The following is a 20894-nucleotide window of genomic DNA, read 5'->3' on the forward strand; positions in this document are numbered from 1 at the left end:
AAGTAAAACCAGATGTTTGCTTAAAGTGAAAGCCCATCATTTCTTTTAATTACATTCATTGGTTAGGCCACCAGGAATATCCATATGTGCACACAATGATCCGATTAAAATCAAAGACTTCACAATGGAGAACGCAATCAACCACCGAATGACCACCGTTAAGATATACAGCGCACTGATTCTGAGTTCTACCATGCAGCACTGCTAATTTGCCCCAAAGCAAACCATTCAGAAATGATAACACTGACCTAGGCAACTTGTTTGTGACCTTTTTTGGATATGTCTTCTCCACTTTCTGCTTGATAATCATTCAAATATAGCCATCTTCGGATCTTCTCCTCATGGACACAGGGTCACCATCATCTTCCATGTGTTGAGAAGGGAACTGCTTCCACGGGGGACCCTAATGTACTCATCTAGACTCCCTGAAAGATTTAGATTCATGATCTTCCTGGGTTCTAGACTGAATGGGAAGCCGACAGAAGTTCAAAAGAATCTTTGCTGCAGAAGTTCTATTCCCAGCATGTGGAAAGCAATGAAGCTGGCAACAGGAACTTGGCAGGAGAGACAGGAGTCTCATCCCTGCTCTCATCCTCATTGTATGGGGCTTGAATGGCTGGAGAGGGTTTATATGAATATTCAGCATACTGCTTGACACTTTGCAGCTGTGACCCAACCCTTATTGACCAGAGGGCTTATGATGGTAAATAATGTTACTCAGTATATTTGAGGTACAGGTTTTGAAGCTCAGCCTTTTGGGAAATGTACAATTCTGCTTATCTTTGCCTTGTCAAAACCTGTTAGGATCTCATACTCTAGACTGTGTGGAAGCAAGTTCCATCTTGCTTGTACAAGTCCAGTACGTTTCTGAGCACAATTCAAAGTGTTGGTGCTGACCATTAAAGCCCTAAAGGGCCTCGGTCCAGTATACCTGAAGGAGCATCTCCACCATTGTTCAGCCCGGACACTGAGGTCCAGCTCTGAGAGCCTTCTGGCGGTTCCCTCACTGTGAGAAGCAAGGTTACAGGGAACCAGGCAGAGGGCCTTTTCGGTAGTGGCACCCGCCCTGTGGAATGCCCTCCCACCAGATGTCAAGGAAATAAACAACTATCTGACTTTTAGAAGACATCTGAAGGCAGCCCTGTTTAGGGAAGTTTTTAAGATTTGCTGTTTTATCGTGTTGTTGCTGTTGTTGTTGTTGTTATTGTCATCGTCGTCGTCGTCATCATCATCATCATCACCACAAGTCTAAAAAGTGTACTTTCAGAAATGAAGCACCACTCTAGTCATCATATCTAACTCCAACTTAACTATCTGCCTCACTCAATGACTCACATGGAAATGTTGAATGGTTACTTTAAATGTAAAGGTTCATCATTGTTCCACCTAATGTGTATGTCTTTAAGGGGCCAGAGCAAGGGCCAGAGCAAAATAACGAGACCCAGCTTTACAGCTGTGAAACATAGCAGGTGCTGCTGAGTTGTACTGATTAAGGTGTGTCAGCATTTGTGTGTAGTATATAAGGAGCAGCACCTAGCTCTCCCATTACCCTGGGGGTTGGGTTGGTGGTTGGGTCTGGTTTGTTGTTAATGTATTTAGTGTATAAGGAGTTTTTGTTTTTTGTAATTAAAACCTTGCTTAAGTTATTTTTGAGTCCCTTTCTTTTTAATGCATGGTCTCCCCAGCAAGCTCTCTGCAGCGCTACCATACTGCAAATAGCCAACATCTTTGGTTATGGGCCCAGCTGCTGAGTGGATGACTGCATATTTTTGGACTCTGAGAAAGGTTTGAAAACTCCTTCTCCTGTTAGTGTAGTTTTTGTGGGTCTGGAAGATTTCCAGAATGGTTGACCGGGTTCCTGAAGCTGAGAAGGCTCTGGTCTTCCCACAGCTAACAGATGAGAACTATAGTTTATGGTCTTTTCGGGTGGAGGCGCTTTTGACCTCTAGGGAAGTATGGACCTATGTAACTGAAGACCCTCCTGACCCTGTAACTAATGCTTGGTCGAAAGGAGATGCAAAAGCCAGGGCGATAATTAATTTGGCAGTCAGCGACCAGCAAGTAGTCTATATAAGGAATAAGAAAACTGCCAAAGAAATGTGGGACAGTCTTGCAGCAGTGCATGTTAGAAAAGAGTCAGTGTCTGCATTGACGTTTTTCAAGCAGTTGTACAAGACTAAGTTGCAGCCTGGTGGTGATTTGGCAGCACACTTGAGACGTCTGGAGGCAATACGCGGCGAATTAATTCGAAGGGACATGGACATACCTGATATTCAGTATGTTTTTATCATTCTTTGTTCCCTTAACGAGGACTTTGATGGTATAGCTAGCCAGATATCTGCCGTCCCACCAGCACAATTAACTGTGGAAGGGGTGACGGCAAGATTAATGGGCGAGTTGGATAGAAGGGAGGCTTGTGCCATAAGCACTCCTATTTCCAGAAGTAATGAGGAACGCCATATGCAACCTTTTGGTGATGCAACTGCATTTAAAGCTGCAAAGCGTTGTTGGTTCTGCAATAAGCAAGGACATTTTGCAAAGGACTGCAGATCCAAAAGAAAGCAAAGTACTCCTAAGCCTGTTTCTGCTCTTCAGTCACGGTTGTCATCTCAGCAGCCAACATCGCACCGTAAAGACAGAAATGAGCCGCGAGCTTTTTATGCTCGGACTGCAGATCATAAAAGAATTAAAGGTGCCAAGTGGAATTCTTTTATTGTGGACTCAGGAGCTTCTCACCACGTTTGCAACAATCGAAGCTTGTTTATTTCTTTCGAAGAGGAAATTGGTAATGTACATTTAGCCAATTCACAAGTCTTGCAGTCACTTGGCAGAGGTACTGTTAAACTTGACTCTTTAAATATTACAATAGCGAACTGCATTTACTGCCCATCAGTGGACAATTTATTATCAGTAAGGTGTTTTGCTCGTCAAGGCATAAGTGTGCGTTTCTTAAATTCAATGTGTGAGTTTTTTGAGGGGAACAAACGTCTATTGTATGCCCGGGACTCTGATGGTTTATATAGACTGTATTTTCGCACCTACTCCCAATCGCCTATAAATTGCAAAGCAGCACAGTCAAGCCAGGGGTTGAGGAATGTAAGGCCACATTCTGGGTGTATCCATGAGGCGCACAGAATTCTGGGACACTTGAATTTTGCTGATGTAATTAAGACGAAGAATATTGTTAATGGCCTCAACTTAAAACCATGTAAATTCTTTATGCAATGTCTATCTTGTTGCAAGAATAAGATTAAGGTTGCATGCAAGGGTAGGTGCTCAGATAGGAAAGTAACTGAGCCATTTGAGCGTGTACATTGTGACTTAGTTGGGCCACTCCCACCATCATTAGGAGGTTCTAAGTACTGGCTCACTCTCATAGACCAGTATAGTAGATATTGTTGGACTTACGCAATAGCTGACAAGTCCCAAGCATTTGAGAAGTATAAAGTTTTTTGCAACTGGGTAAAAACACACTTTAACAAACCTATTAAGAACCTGTTTTCTGACCGGGGCGGAGAATTTGTTTCTGAGGATTTTGAGAAATTCCTGGAAGCGCAGGGGACTACTCATGAGTTATCTTGCCCCCGAAGTCCCTGGCAAAATGGGCTTGTTGAAGTTGTGCAGCGTGACCTGCAGGCAGGGGTTAAAACTTATCTGCACGATGCTAATCTGCCCAAAGACTTTTGGGCTGAAGCGCTCAATGCCTTTTGTTATGTTAGAAATCGCAGTTATCATTCTGGTTTAGATGTCACCCCCTATGAGAAGCTGTTTAAAAAACGCCCTAATCTGAAATACCTACGCATTTGGGGTTCAGATGTAATTATGCATTACCCCGCTAAGCAGAAATTGGGTGAGCGTAGTGTTCAGGGAAAATTAATGGGCTACCAGCAGGGGGCGTACAGAATTTACATACCAGCAACTGGCAAATTTCATATTACCAGAAGCATGATACAAACTGTAAATTGGAATGGAGTTGCTGTTTTCCAAGATACTGATGGTATAGATAATACTGAGGAAGAAGAGGAAGCAGCAGCAGCAGCAGGAAATGGTGCTTCTGAATTAATGGAAAAAGACAAAAAGCCTGTTGAATCTGATAATTTGTTTGATGATTTAAAGTCACAGGCACCCGAGGGGAGGTTAGATTCTCTTGAGTTTTCTGACCGTGAGCTTAGCCTACAGGCACCTCTTCAGTCTGACAATGATGATTTACAACCTGAAACTAGTGGTTCACTTAGTCCCATTAAGTCTGAGGAGTCTGACTCTCCTTCTGGACTAAGACGTTCAGATAGAAAGAGGCAGAAGTCACAACGTTTTGCAGATGAACATTTTAATACTGTGTATGCCAATAAGGCGGTTTTTGAGCCAAAAAGCTACAATGATGTTCAGAATTTACCTAAGCACCAAGCTGCAAATTGGTATAAAGCTATGAACTCTGAGATAGCTTCTTTAAAAGAGCATAACACTTGGTCTCTTGTACCACAAACCCCAGATATGAGACTTATTGATTCAAAATGGGTTTATAGAGTTAAAATGAATGACAAAAATGAAGTTGTAAGGTACAAAGCAAGATTAGTTGCTAAGGGTTTTCAACAAATTCCAGGCGAAGATTATGATTTGTGTTATTCACCAAGTGTAAAATATGAAACAGTTAAGCTCTTGTTAAAAGATGCATCACAACGTGGACATTCTGTTTATCACCTAGATATAAAAACTGCATATTTGTTTGCAGATTTAAAAGAACAAATTTTTATGCGTGTCCCTGAAGGCATAGACGCTGCTGAAGGTTTGGTATGCAAATTAAATAAATCCCTTTATGGTCTGCACCAAAGTGGAAGGAATTGGCACCAAACTTTAGCAAAAGAATTGCTGGATATTGGTTTTTCACAAGGAAAGGCAGACAACTGTGTGTTTATAAAGGAAAGGGCAAACTCTGTAACAAAGATGTGTGTGTATGTAGATGACGTGTTAATTTCTACAAAAACTAAACAGGAATATGAAGAGGTAGTTTCACAGTTATAGAAGAAATTTGATGTGGTGGAATTAGGCATAGCTAAAAATTACTTATCCATGCAAATTGAGAAAGGCAAAAATGGATCTTTTCTGGTTCATCAAACTGCAAAAATTGATGATCTTGTTGAAATGCTACGTTTAGAAAATGCAAATGGGAAGGAAACGCCTATGGTGTGTGGTTTCACCTTTACAGGTGAAGATAAGCCATTCTCTAACAAAACTCTGTATCGTTCTGCCATAGGCAAGCTAAATTTCATTCAAAGAATCTCAAGACCAGATATAACTTATGCTTTTCACTTTCTGGCAAAATTTGTGGAAAAGCCTACTACACAATGTTTCTCTGCTCTTAAGAGAGTGGTAATGTACCTTAAACATACCAAACATTATAGGTTGCAGTTTACGTCAAGTATTGACAAAGGTTTTGAAATTTTCTGCGATGCATCTCATGCAGTGGAACAAAATAATTGCAGGGGTGTGTCTGGTATGGTGTTTTGTTATAACGGTTGTCCATTTGAATGGAAGTCCCAGACACAAACCATTGTTTGTCTCTCCACAACCGAGAGTGAATTATGTGCATGCGTTGAGGCCACTCGTGATATAGAATGGTATCTGCAAGTATTTGCAGACCTACAGATGCAAGTAACACTACCAGTAAAAGTTTACCTTGATTCCCAGAGTGGACTCGCCATCCTATGTTCAGAAACCAATACGCAGCGCACTAGAGTCTTAAGATTACGTCTGCAGTTTGTAAAGAAACTAATTGCTGATGAAATGATTGTATTTGAATATGTTCCAGGTGACAATCAAATTGCGGACATTTTTACAAAAGCACTTCCAAAGGTTACACATGAAAGACATGTACAAAGTATGCTTTATGTTTTTGTTCCACAATGATGAACCGCAGGGGAAATGTTGAATGGTTACTTTAAATGTAAAGGTTCATCATTGTTCCACCTAATGTGTATGTCTTTAAGGGGCCAGAGCAAGGGCCAGAGCAAAATAACGAGACCCAGCTTTACAGCTGTGAAACATAGCAGGTGCTGCTGAGTTGTACTGATTAAGGTGTGTCAGCATTTGTGTGTAGTATATAAGGAGCAGCACCTAGCTCTCCCATTACCCTGGGGGTTGGGTTGGTGGTTGGGTCTGGTTTGTTGTTAATGTATTTAGTGTATAAGGAGTTTTTGTTTTTTGTAATTAAAACCTTGCTTAAGTTATTTTTGAGTCCCTTTCTTTTTAATGCATGGTCTCCCCAGCAAGCTCTCTGCAGCGCTACCATACTGCAAATAGCCAACAGGAAAAGGGTGAGATGGGGAGAGATGTTTAGATGATGGCCTAGTTTTAGGGGAAGTATACCTGGCAATTCCCTGGCAGATTTAGCAGAGAACAAAATATCTTCCCACCTAGGATGAATTCATAAATATGTGAGCAGTGGGAGACATGATCATGTCAGATATTAGAAACCTCCCTCCAATTGATTAGTCTAGAGGTCGTAGGATGAATCATGTCTCACTACACCAGGTTTAAGCCCACATATGACCTGTTGGCAAGAAGATCAAACCTCTCCATTCTGAAGGAAATCAGCCCTGAGTGCTCACTGGAAGGACAGATTGTGAAGCTGAGGCTCCAGTACTTTGGCCACCTCATGAGAAGAGAAGACTCCCTGGAGAAGACCCTGATGTTGGGAAAGATGGAGGGCACAAGGAGAAGGGGGTGACAGAGGACGAGATGGTTGGATAGTGTTTTCGAGGTTACCAGCATGAGTCTGACCAAGCTGCGGGGGGCAGTGGAGGACAGGAGTGCCTGGTGTTCTCTGGTCCATGGGGTCACGAAGAGTCGGACACGACTAAACGACTAAACAACAACAATGACCTGTTGGCAACACTACTAATGAAAACGTGATATATACCCAGTCAACTTTTTTATTATTAATGGCATTATTATTATTACTATTATTAACACCATCTCTAAGCCACTCTTTATCAGTTAAGACCTGTGGGTGGTTTACAACATATACAATAAAGCAATACAATTCAATATATCATTAAAATTATAATTAAAAATCACACCATACCAGTAAAACAGATGGACCTAATCAATTACAGATGGCCTTACCAAATCCATTTCTCCCAAAATCCTGGGAGAGGAGGTGTATTCTTAGGCAATGCTAAAAGGATACCAGTTCTCCGTTATAGTTCTAAACAGAGAATTCAGAAGCAAAATCCAGTTGATATTACCCCAATCATAAAATGGCTGTGCCCCCCCCCCATTTACGTGATTTTTCACCTGTGCTCCCCTTGGAATATCTCAGGCCCCCCAGGGTGCCATTTGGCCCCCGGATTGGGAAACACTGATCTAAAAATAAAGAAGCATTTTGATTATGACACTACACCAATCTTCTCCTCTCCCCACCACCCCAGTATATCAGGAACTCCAGATGGACAGGAAAGCAACGTCAAGGTTTATGTGTCATCGCACCGTAACTTCACAAGAAGGAGCCATTAGATGCCCATCCACTGTTTTGCAGGGTTGTACATTTTGCAGCTGCTTGCCTTCGCCATCAGATGGCTGGTCCATTCATCCCACCACCAACTGTGACATTCACCTGAGAGGGAGCCTGATGAGTTAACCATTTCTCTTCTCCTACACCCCCGACCCCCACCCCACCCTGTCCAGGTCTGAAACAAAGTAGGCTAAAAACCGAAAACGGACAACAGAGAAGGAGTCCCAAAGAACCATTTTGGCTTTCTTCAGACACTGTCAAAAGTAGCGGCAAGAGGAACGCAAGCTCTCTTTATTTATTACTGAACAATTAACTTCCACAGCACTGTGGCCTCCTGGTAATGGACTTGTAATTAAACTAGAGTATGATTTATTGAAGTCAGAAGGGATCTCTCTCTAAAAATAGGCCTGCTTTAGTGTTCATAACCCCCACCTCTTTCCCTCCCAAAGGGCAGTAAGTTAATAACTTTGCTGAATGAGATGACAAGATCTTCGACTTCCTTACAACAACTGCTTGAGCTCCTCAGCTACTCCAGGTTATACTGAAAAGCGAGTATGGCAGCTAGTGTGAAATCTGCACATCCAATTTTACACAATATACAGAACCAATTCCAAAGCCGCCCCCCCCCCCACAAATGACTGAGTATAATATTCAAGGGTCCAGCCATACCCATAGGTGGATCCGTGTGTGACAGCTCTTCTGGGTCCCACATCCCCTCCCACCCCCCACCACATTCACACAGTAGGTTCACCCTTGCCTGTATTCAGAGTATAATAGGTTTTAATAACTATTAGGCATGAGTGACCTGTTTGCCAACTTCCAAATTGATAGCGGGAAAAACTTGTCTAGATATCCATGAACTTTCTATAGTTGCATGAAACCCCTGGTCGCCACCACATCTTGTCCTACTCGCGGGTGGCACTGTAGTCTAATCCACCGAGCCTCTTGGGCTTACCTGTCAGAAGGTCAGCGGTTTGAATCCCTGTGACAGGGTGAGCTCCCATTGCTCTGTCCCAGCTCCTGCCAAACTAGCAGTTTGAAAGCACACCAGTGCAAGTAGATAAATAGGTACCGCTGCAGTGGGAAGGGAAACAGCATTTCCATGTGCTATGGTTTCCGGCACGGTGTTCCATTCTGCCAGAACATAGCTGTTAACCGTCTCCCTTATTTGGCGGGAAAGTCCCTTATCCCAGCGCCGTGTCCCGCTGCTGTCCCTCATTGATGATGTCCCTTAAATTTCCTGGGTTTCAAAGGAAGCAGCTCCTCTCCCTCCCTCCCTGCCAGCCAGGGAGGAGGGAGGTTCCAACTGTGCTGCTTGGCTGCGTTGCTCACCCTATAAGGAGTCTAAGAATGACTGGGGGGGTGGAGCTTGCATGCCTTGTGCCGATCAAATCGGCCGCGTTGCCTGGGGACTCACCTTTGCTCAGCGCTTCCCAGCGGAGAGGTGACGGTGGTTTTCCTTGCTGCATCCCCTTTGCCGGGTTGCTGCACTGTGGGAACCACCGCTTGAGGCTTCATTTGGCTGCTGGCCGGGCTTTCTGCCTTTGGCTCGGAGGGGCTCAGAAGTTGAACCTACCTGTGCCCCTTGGAAAATCCCTTATTTTGGCTGCTGATCCCTTATTTTCGAGGCTGCTGGTCCCTTATTTTCAAATCTGTAAGTTGACAGCTATGTGCCAGAAGTGGTTTAGTCATGCTGGCCACATGACCCAGAAAGTTGTCTGTGGAAAAACGCCGGCTCCCTTGGCCTGAAAGCGAGATGAGTGCTGCACCCCATAGTCACCTTTGACTGGACTTAACAATCCAGAGGTCCTTTACCTTTTTGTCCTACTGAATGAGATTGATGCCAAAACTGCCAAAACTTGACAGCTTTAAGAGAGCAACTAGGAAAAATGGAAGCTTCCCATTACCCCATTGCCCTTATTAATCCACAGCCAAAGGCTTTTCTAATGAAACCTCTAAATCTGAAAAAAAGACTAAATTGCTTTCTAAAATGCATCAACTAATATTAGAATGGCATATGAAAGACAGTTCAAATCAGTTATGATACACTGGGCGAGGGACTTTGGACATAATATACAACTCACAGCATGGGAGAAGTTTCGGAACTGGGATTTAAAGTTTGCAGCATGTTATACTCTGAAAGAAAATTATTTGAAAGCGATGTATCGCTGGTACTTAACCCCTAGCAAATTAGCTAAAATGTATAAAGCAAGAGTTTGGATTTGATATCCCGCCTTTCACTCCCTTTAAGGAGTCTCAAAGCGGCTAACATTCTCCTTTCCCTTCCTCCCCCACAACAAACACTCTGTGAGGTGAGTGGGGCTGAGAGACTTCAAAGAAGTGTGACTGGCCCAAGGTCACCCAGCAGCTGCATGTGGAGGAGCGGAGACGCGAACCCGGTTCCCCAGATTATGAGACTACCACTCTTAACCACTACACCACACTGGCTCATAAAAAGCAAGGCAAATGCATGCTGGAAATGTAAGGAAAAAGAAGGCACCTTTTATCACATGTGGCAGACCTGTAAAGTAGTAAAACAATTTTTGGAAATGATATATCATAAACTGGAAAAAAATGTTTAAAATAACATTATCTTTTTTAAAAAAACAAACCCAAAAAAACCTGAAGCTTTTCTCATAGGAATTCTAAGTGCTGAAATACCAAGGGACCAGTAGAGACTATTTATGTATGCGACCACTGTTGCCTGGATGTTAGTAGCCCAGAGATGGAAAGAAGACACAGTCCCTACCAGAGAAGAATGACAGATTCAATTGATAGACTATGCTGAAATGGCAAAAATGACTGGAAGAATTTGGAATCAGGAGGACCAAATTTTTAATAAGGAATGTGTAAAATATATAATTTATCTTTAAAAGCATTGTAATCAATTAAAATTATTAGTAGGATTGGAATAATACTTGTAGTTGAATGTTGGACTATGGCTGTAATGGAGATCTAATAGAACTAGATTAAGAGAGAAGATGCAGGAGGGAAAAAGTTAACATAAGGACCCACAAAGAGGATGAGGGAAGTCCATGGAAATTTATGGAATTCTCTTTTTGTTTTGGTAGTTTGTTTTTTTATTTTATTAAATATTTATTAAAAATTTTAACAAAATACAACAAAAAAGAAAAAACACAAAACACAAAAATACACAAAACACAAAAAAAAAATAAAAACAGAAAAAAGAAAGAAAAAATCCATTATTCTTTTTCTAACTTTGAAGCTCATATCCTTATTTTCTTGACCTCCTCACACCTCCCCTTTTTGTATTCCCATTTACATAATCAAATCAGCAAATCCTTACCCTCTTTCCATTTATCATCTTTAACTTTGTACCTTAACATATCACAACTCCAATATTTTCATCCATAAATTCATTTTTGCATACTCTTTGTAACTTTGTCATTGTTTTGGTAGTTTGACGACTATTTGTAAATTTCAAAATCTGAAAATTAAATAAATTCATTTATTTTTTAAATCCATAGCTAATCTAGCCAGCTAGATATTTATTTTTTAAGTCATTGTATTGTAGTGGCTACAGCATCAGACCGGGACTTGGGAAAGACCAGGGTTCAAGTGGCTACCCAGACATGAAGCTCACCTTGACCCAGTCACTGTTTATGGTACAAACCTGAATACTCTTACCCATTCAACCATAATATTTTCAGTGAGACTCAAAAATAAGCTGTGTACTTTCTTAAATATTCCTCACTATCCGTTCTGAAGTGTACAATATTTCCAGCTAACCCCGAGAGAGAGAGAGAGAGAGAGGGAAGTACTTATCATCCAAGGGATATTACCCCAGTCTGAAACTGTGGTGAAACATACAGAAAGGTCAGAGGGAAAATTGCTGTAAAGTTGTTTATCTGCAACACAGGACTCTCCCAGTGGGGTTTTGTACTAGGCTTAGCTGGTTCCAATCAGGCAGTTACTAGTGGATGGGAGGCTGAGAAAGAAGCTGCTGATTTGCTAACACTGAAAGAACTAGAAATAATTTAATTCCTAAGTGAGTGTAAACCACAGTGATTCATACATACTCGCTTCTGGTTTGCGGTCTCCGTTCTGGAGAAAATCCATCTTTTCCCCCTTCAATGACAATAGAGACAGAAGGTCCACTGATTCATAATACTAACAACATGAGACCTAGCAACTTTTCAGCTGGAATTGATTTTGATAGCTTGGAAAACATTGATCTTTGGGATGGAATGGGGGGGGGGGGGAGAAATAAGATCCCAAGAAATGTGTTGGATGGAAGTCAAATGTAAAGCAGCTTTTCGAACTGTTACACAAATAGCCATTATTCAGAATTGCTGTTCGTTCTTTCCTTGGAGAAACTGGGAGAAGCTAACGCAGCAAGAATTAATCATAATAATAATATAAATCAAGCTGCTAGATCTTGCAGGGAGAAGTACTGGAATCTTAACAACATTCCCCCCCCCCCCCCCGCCCCGAGATCTCATATATAGTTAGATGGATGGATGGAGGCAGGCAATCTCATAATACATTTTTGCCACAATACAATAATAAGTGATTTACAACAAGACAATCCACAGGTGCCCTAAGCCACTTAAGATATCTTACAGCCCCTGATAGCCACAGCCCTAAGTTGTTTAAAGCACAAGAACTTTCCATTAAGTAGCTGGTGGGATGCAGCCAACACGTAAAGGCTGCTCAGCAATCCCTTTAATAGGATTGGAACTTTTGATCAGTCATAGGATACCGATTTAGTCGTAGCATTTTGTAACCTGCACTTCAGCCGAAAGACTCCTAGAGCAGCTTACATTGGCCACAGATTACACACAACACAAAAATGGGGAAAGGGACAGAGCGGCTTATTGAACAGCTGGGTTCAACTGCAGCACAAACTGGTTTTGCAGAAGAAGCCAAACGGTCCAAAGTCACCGAGAGAGCAGCCTCGGATCAGAATGAGAGGGATCCAAATGGATTCACTGAAAAGCTTCAAGAGATCACAGGGTGTGGGGTCACGAAAGGACCATTTGCGGACCACTGTGATAATAGTTACACTCAGTTCAGATAGGATAGAAGTGTTGGCAGCTGGGAGTATTGAGTGATTTTGAGACAGTGGCATTAATTGCCAATGACGGAATCCCAGTACAGTGGTACCTCGGGTTACATACGCTTCAGGTTACAGACTCCGCTAACCCAGAAATATTACCTCGAGTTAAGAACTTTGCTTCAGGATGAGAACAGAAATCATGCTCCGGTGGCACAGCGGCAGGAGGCCCCATTAGCTAAAGTGATGCTTCAGGTTAAGAACAGTTTCATGTTAAGAACAGACCTCCAGAACAAATTAAGTTCTTAACCTGAGGTACCACTGTATAGGTTCCAACGAGTAAAAGGTAAAGGACCCCTGGATGGTTTAATCCGGTGAAAGGCAACTATGGGGTTGCAGCGCTCATCTTGCTTTTAGGCCGAGGGAGCCGGCGTTTTTCCACAGACAGCTTTCCGGGTCATGTGGCCAGCATGACTAAACCACTTCTGGCACAACGGAACACTGTGATGGAAACCAGAGCACACAGAAATGCCGTTTACCTTCCCATTGCATAGGTACCTATTTATCTACTTGCACTGGCATGCTTTTGAACTTCTAGGTTGGCAGCTAGGACAGCAACGGGAGCTCACCCCGTCACGGGGATTCGAACTGCTGACCTTCTGATTGGCAAGCCCAAGAGGCTCAGTGGTTTAGACCACAGTGCCACCCGCATTTCTGTTGAGGCTGGTGACTGCTGGTACTGATGGGGCAGAAGGTTGGGAGGCCAACAGTAGATGAAGCCAGAGTCAATGACAGGGAGGGTCAAATTAATTCTAATTTTGTAACAGAAAAGTGGCTAACTAACTGTGCAATTCTGTCTGAAACATGGCTACTAATTGGGCTCCTTCCATCACAAGTATGTGTAGGACTGAGTTCAATAGGACTTACTCCCAGCTGAGTATGCACAGGATTGCAGACAGAGTTCTATTTTTATTTTTATGACAAGCAAGTCCCAGATCATATACTTTTAGAGGTAATTCTTGTACAGGGGATGACCAGGCCGCTGCCACCACACCATTCCACCATGTTCTTCAAAGAACATATGAGTCAGGGTCTTCACACCAATGCCCTGTTGACCAGAAGACCTTCTCTTGCTCTTTCTTTCACTCAAAACATATCGGATGACTCAAGAAGGTGCACTTTTTGACAAGCATTTCCAGGGTTGTGAAAACGGGAAGTAACAAAACGTTTGCTCGTGAATAACACTGAACACAGGCACAAGCTGCCTCCACAAGTGCTTGTGTAACAGAGCATGCACTTGCCAATTTGTACAGCTCAGCTTTTGTGTACACAGGTACGTGGTCTGTACACTCATTGTACATTACACAAGCGTACAGTTCAACTATCTGTGTACATACTATACAGATTGTACACTCATTGAACATTACACGTGAATAACCGCACAAGCATAGAGCTCAACTGAACGTAATGTGTGAACGCCTCTAAGAAAAATATGAATAATCCTAGAATTTGCAGCACAGAGGGGAGTCTTTCTAGTTCTTTTTCTTCCGCAACACTGCCATTGAACTCTTACAGTAAACGAAAACCTTGAAGAAACTCTTGTTACAAGCCTGTAACATTCATGTTTATTTCTGTTCCGAGTACCGAAATCCATATAACCTAAAAGTTTACTGTCAGGACTGTAACCCTTAATGGCCCAATAAATGCACAAGAGCATCTTGTTTTGGATTTGGCACATTGCAGATACCCATTATCACCTTGTGGCTCCTCAGAATATATTGTTGTGCCTTCCCTGTTTCACTCCAGGGGCTGAGAAAATGGATTTGAAAAGGATCTACATCATTTCTATTGAAATCTATGGGAGTTGGATGTAGGAGGCAGAATACAGGCCATAAACTTTTACCACAAGCATCTGGGCACAATTTTCTTTTAACAAACAGAATTCAGAGTTTGTATAACAGCTGCTGTGGTAACTAGGAGGACTTTATAGCAGCCTGTTTTATGCTGTGCTAGCAATAACCACCTACTTTTATAGGGAAAGTGTAGTCATTTCCAGCTGGTGACCTTCGTGTGCTGGACACCTGTCCAATAGGAATTGGACTGGAACCCTCAGCACATTTGAAGCAAGGGAGGGAAGACTGTCATCAAGGTAACAGCTTTTATTTTGGAACTCGGAAGTGACCTCTAAATCTATTTGTTCCAGGATAACATCATTTTCCGATAAACCTTGGCTTCTCTACTGGGATTCACTACTAAGCTCTACAGCTTCAAATCTAGGGGAAATGGTTTGGGTTTACGATAGCAACTTGTATAACACTGCGAGATGGGTGGGGTGGGACCCCACAGGAATCTCCTCTTTAATGAGGAGACATTGAGCTTACAGATGACATAAGTTTGCTGTCCCATTTCCGCAGAGATGCGCAAGCCAAAACAAATGATCTTGGAGGGGCACAGTTAATAAAGTTGAGAATCAACACTGGGAGAAAGAAAAAAATAAACTCTGCAGGCATAAGAAAGATCCAATCTCAAGAAGCGCCAACAACTGCTCTTTCTGTCTTTTCTTTTCTTTCTTGTAATTGAAGTCGGAAAGGTCCAACATTTTGTGTATCTTGGTGGCACTGCAAACCAAACAGGTGGAACGGATGAAGAGATTAAAACCAGGAGACCAAAAGCCAGCCACACCTTTGCGAGTGAAAAGTCAGCCTGGAGGAACAGACTTTCCCCCTCCAAACTAAACTGTGAGTGTTTAATAGAGATGTAAAACCTTTCCTTTTATATAGTGCTAAAACTTGAAGACTTATTAAGCCTTTGCTTTTTAAACCCCGAGGTTTCCTTTAAAAATAGCCAAAAAAACAAAACGACCATATTCCATTGCCAGAAATATTTTTTTAGGGGTGAAGAAGCAGTGATGTCTGCACCATCACACATCCTGGTTCTCAATTCAACCTACATTTACAGTGCAAAGCTGCCTCGGATCAAACTCTACACGGGTTGCCTAGATCGTAAATTATTTAGAGGAATTGTTTATAATGTATAGGTAAAGGTAAAGGGACCCCTGACAGTTAAGTCCAGTCGCGAACGACTCCGGGTTGTGGCGCTCATCTCACTTTACTGGCCAAGGTAGCTGACATTTGTACGCAGTTTTTCTGGGTCATGTGACCAGCATGACTAAGCTGCTTCTGGCACAACGGAACACTGAAATCAGAGCAGCGCATGGAAACACTGTTTACCTTCCCACCAGAGCAGTACCTATTAATCTACTTGCACTTTTTGGCATGCTTTCGAACTGCTAAGTTGACAGGAACTGGGATCGAGCAATGGGAGCTCACCCCGTCATGGGGATTCAAACCTCCAACCTCTTGATCGGCAAGCCCAAGAGGCTCAGTGGTTTAGACCACAGCGCCACCCGCGTCCCCAATGTATATGTATTAAAGAACATGATACTGCAGTATATTGTAAGAAATTCAACTCAGTGCACATGTAAACATGAATCTACCTACTTCACACTTTCAAAATAAAAATAAAAATACATGAACTGAAAAACAGGCATCCTTTGAAATTTTCAGTTCCCCGAATTTTGCAATGCAGTTCTCTAGCTGAGTAGTACATACAGAAATGCACGCACTAGGGTAAATTGTGTGTAAAAATACATAAGATCATAAAAACAACAAAATGTATCATTTATTTATTTGGGCAATTGAGATACTGCTTAATTAGAATCGTCTCTAAGCTGTGAATAAGGAATACAATACAATTAAAATTAAAGCTGGATAAAGTGGTAGAATTGGACTTTCACTAAATTGGGAATGGTGGCTTGTGAATGTGGATATATTAGGCAAAAATGCACACAAACATGCGCATATTAGAAGTATGTCACACTAAAGTGATGTTGGATTTTAATGAGGATTTTTTTTGTATTTTAAAAACTTAAAAACTGATGTAGGAATGCAGGGAAATGAGTTTAAGATTGGGGAAATGAGGTATGTATATGTAGATATTTTTCTGTAAGACATTTGGCCAAGAATAGGCAGATCAACCTCTTTCTAATCCAAGTAAGTTTTGCATGTGCTCATGAAGTTTTTTAAAAAACAAAAAATACTGTCCAAAAATTGCATTTAAATTGTACACATTTCCAACAGAAAATATGTATTTTGCTATATACTTTCCCCCAAAACACACATTTTACACATATTATCTCCCGAAAATATGCCATTTCATATGCTTTTCTGTTCATTTCCCCCAAATAAACATTTTTTGTAAATGTTGTTCTTGCAAAAATGTGCATTTTTGTACATGTTTTTTAAAATGGAGTTGCATCGCAAAATCCAGAGATGTGCACAGTGCCATTGCGAACAGTGTCCAATTCATGCATTAATCCAGGAATTGAAAAACAGCTTGGTTCACATGAACCAAAAGAAATTCTCCTTCATCCTCATGTGCTTGGTCCTCAGTGATTCACTCATTTACAAGTGCATCAGAATTGTTTAGGGATTTTTGACCGTCCTACAACATATTTTTTTAAAAAACTCTCCAAAGTCTGAAAATGGGATTTTTTTGTATCATAAGGTAAAGGTAAAGGGACCCCTGACCAATAGGTCCAGTCGTGGCCGACTCTGGGGTTGCAGTGCTCATCTCGCTCTATTGGCCAAGGGAGCTGGCGTACAGCTTCCAGGTCATGTGGCCAGCATGACTAAGCTGCTTCTGGCGAACCAGAGCAGCACACAGAAATGCCGTTTACCTTCCCGCCAGAGTGATACCTATTTATCTACTTGCATCTTGACGTGCTTTTGAACTGCTAGGTTGGCAGGAGCAGGGACCGAGCAACGGGAGCTCACCCCGTTGCGGGGATTTGAACTGCCAACCTTCTGATCGGCAAGTCCTAGGCTCTGTGGTTTAACCCACAGTGCCAGGAACATAGAAATCTGAGTCAGACCATTGGTCCATGTAGCCCAGTATTGTCAACACTGACTGGCAATGACTTTCCATAGTTTCAGTCAAGGCTCTCTCCTATCCGTTCCCGAAGATGCTGGCAATTGAACCTGAGATTTCCTGTATGTGAAGCAGATACTCTATCACTCAGCTCAGCCACTCCAAGTGTCCCTATTTATGAGGGACAGTCCCATATTTACAGAAACTGCCCCAGTTTCTGATTTGATCCCACAATGTCCCATTTTCTTTAGGATGTCCCTATTTTCATCAGAAAAATGTTGGAGGGTATGGAGTTTTGCGACCCTCGAGTCAAGGAGATAAGTTACGACACAAATTGTCAAAGACATCTTAAAGCATAGGGAAGTGGTTTTTTTTAATGTTTAATGTTTTGTTATGTTTTATATATGTGACTAGAGTGGCTGAGGCAATGCAGTCAGATGCCTTTGAAGGTGTCTCGGAAACTACAACTAATCCAGAATGCAGCAGCTAGACTGGTGACTGGCATTGGCCACGAAGACCATAAAGACCTACATTGGCTCCCAGTAAGTTTCCAAGCACAATTCAAAGTGTTGGTGCTGACCTTTAAAATGCTAAATGGCCTCAGGCCAGTATACATGAAGAAGCATTTCCACCCCCATTGTTCAGCTTCAAGGGCCTTCTGGCAGTTCCCTCCCTGCGAGAAGTGAGGTTACAGGGAACCAGGCAGAGGGCCTTCTTGGTAGTGGCACCCGCCCTGTGGAACACCCTCCCATCAGATGTCAAGGAAATAAACAACTATCTGACTTTTAGAAGACATCTGAAGGCAGCCCTGTTTAGGGAAGATTTTAATATTTGATGTTTTATCATGTTTTTAATATTCTGTTGGGAGCTGTCCAGCATGGCTGGGAAAATTATTGTGTTGTTGTTGTTATATAAATATTATGGTTATGATTATGATTCTAATTGTGATTGAATAGGACGTCCCTATTTTCATCAATGGGACGCGGGTGGCGCTGTGGGTAAAACCTCAGTGCCTAAGACTTGCTGATCGCAAGGCCGGCGGTTCGAATCCCCGCGGCGGGGTGAGCTCCTGTCGTTCGGTCCCAGCTCCTGCCCACCTAGCAGTTCGAAAGCACCCCTAAGTGCAAGTAGATAAATAGGTACGCTTTATAGCGGGAAGGTAAATGGCATTTCCGTGTGCGGCACTGGCGCTGGCTCGCCAGCTGCAGCTTCATCACGCTGGCCACGTGACCTGGAAGTGTCTTCAGACGGTGCCGGCTCCCAGCCTCTTGAGCGAGATGAGCGCGCAACCCTAGAGTCAGACACGACTGGCCCATATGGGCAGGGGTACCTTTACCTTTATTTTCATCAGAGAAATGTTGGAGAGTATGCTTAGATATTGTCCTTCCCATATATGTGGTGTAAATAAAGCTTAATGATAGAAAACATCACTCCAGCACAAAGCAAACTAGGGTATGCATGCAATAGAATGCAGTAATTTTCTCCCTTGCCTCTTGCTTGAACAGGCTTCTGGTTAGGAAGGAGGCCATCTGAAAGCAAATCTGAAAAGAGGACAGGCCACACAGAAGGTGGAATGCACTCTCCTTTGATGGAAAGGGGGATTAGCAGCAGAAAAGTTGACAAAGTTATAGGCTGCTGCCGTAGAAAACAATTAACCTAAGAGGGGGACATGGGACCCTCTACATTGCCGATGAGAGGAACATTTAGTTCTTGTCAAAACGAGAAATTGCATATAAAATGAGGAGGTATGATTTCCTACACCTGCAAAAAAATGTCATTAAAAATGCTTTGCCTCTTTTCCTTGGTGTATACTGATGAATGCCTGTTTTTACTGGATGAGGTCTTTGATGAGACAGAGTGGGTGGGCAGGCAGTGTTTTCCAATAGTATAACTTATTCTATGAACAAAAATTAGTAATAATAATGCTGCAATCTTCAGTTTAAACTTACACCTTCACTACATTGGCTCGGAAATATTCCCCTCTATATCACTTTTAGAAAACACGTCAACACAAGTAAAATTTCATAACTTGTTCCCCAGCTTGACAATGATGCATCAGTTATGTTGCCAATCAGCAACTCGAAACTTTCCCCCTTTGCGAAAAAGCAATTATTCTGAAACTACCAGCAAAGTGAGAACCTTCCACGTAGAAAAAGAAAGGAAGGGGGGGGAGCCATGCAGGGAAGGTGTGAATTCTTATTCTTCAGCATGTCAGGGGTCTTTTTTTGCCAAAGCTAATATGCCGAGATCCATATGATTTAAGTGATTGGCAATTCTGGAATGTAACATTCAGGAAAGCAAGCAGGAGGGAACGTCTTGGAGATTTTGCCAAGTAGAGGAATGTCGATTTTGCTCAGGGCGAGTTTGACCGAGGTGGGGCAATAGGGTGGGTATGGGGATATAGCTCCCCCACAAAAAAAGAAAAAGGGTTCAGAAGAGAATTCAGCCACACTCCCCAAAGGACTTATGCTGGAGTTTTCACAGTAACTTAAGCATTCCAATAGAAGAGTCAAGATGGGCTATATTCCATTTGCAGCAGAAGGAGGGAATCTTACAGCCCGTGGGATGCGTTCCTTCATGAGGAGCCTTCCGGGTACCACATGCCATTGGTGAGTGGGATACAAAATTTGGCGTATCCCACTCACCATGACCGTAAAATTGTACAGTACAATTGTACAGTATCTACACTCCAGCAGTGGTGTATGGGGTCTTAGGTGGAGACACATTGTGCTCCTTCTGGGGCAGTCTGTCCATCTTTGTTCCCCATCTTGCACTCAGCTCTCATCAGTGACTCCTAGAAGCTGACAGCATGTGATAACTGCCCCACCCCAGGAAATGAATTCAATTAGCCAGCTAAACCAGGTGAGGGTCGCCAATGGGTCTCAAAATGGGTGTGTTAGTTGCTTCCCCCTGCATGCGAAGACAGGCTGCGGTGGATTGAGTGGATGAGACCAATATTGGGTCCAATGGTCAAGAAGGTAGAATATTAAATCAGCCCAAGGCCTGGTTAAAGAGGAACACTTTTGCCTGACACCTAAACATATATAGTGAAAGCACCATGAGAACCTCTCTGGGGAGAGCGTTCCACCAACAGGGAGCCACTATAGAGAAGGCCCGTTCTCACGTTGCCACCCCTCTGGACCTTTCGTGGAAGAGGCACACAAAGATGGGCCTCCAATGATGATTGCAGGGTCCAGGTCAGTTCATATGGAGAGAGGCGGTCCTTCAGGTATTGCGGTCCTGAGCTGTTTGTGCTTTAATTACTTCTAATGATCTCTGGCATGCAACCAGTAATGAGTCTCCGTCATTTTTATGTAAGTTTATTCACAAAGAAAAAAATACATCCACAGCAAAGCTTCCCACCATATCTCGGCTCAGTCTGACTCAGAATCCTTCCCCCAACAGGAAGGACGCCAGAACCGTGCCTTTCTCCTTCCC

At 42.6% G+C, this 20894-nt stretch overlaps 1 long non-coding RNA gene across 1 annotated transcript; it reads left to right on the forward strand.

Annotated features, from left to right (window-relative positions):
• The first annotated feature begins 568 nt into the window (after window positions 1-568).
• Window positions 569-19119, forward strand: LOC307211637. Its single transcript, XR_013836560.1, has 4 exons — window positions 569-703; window positions 7960-8058; window positions 15110-15265; window positions 18962-19119. It is a non-coding gene; the product is annotated as an uncharacterized lncRNA (long non-coding RNA).
• The last annotated feature ends 1775 nt before the right edge of the window (window positions 19120-20894 follow it).

This window comes from Podarcis cretensis, assembly GCF_951804945.1.
Source record: "Podarcis cretensis genome assembly, chromosome: 3".
In the NCBI taxonomy this organism is placed as follows: Eukaryota; Metazoa; Chordata; class Lepidosauria; order Squamata; family Lacertidae; genus Podarcis; species Podarcis cretensis.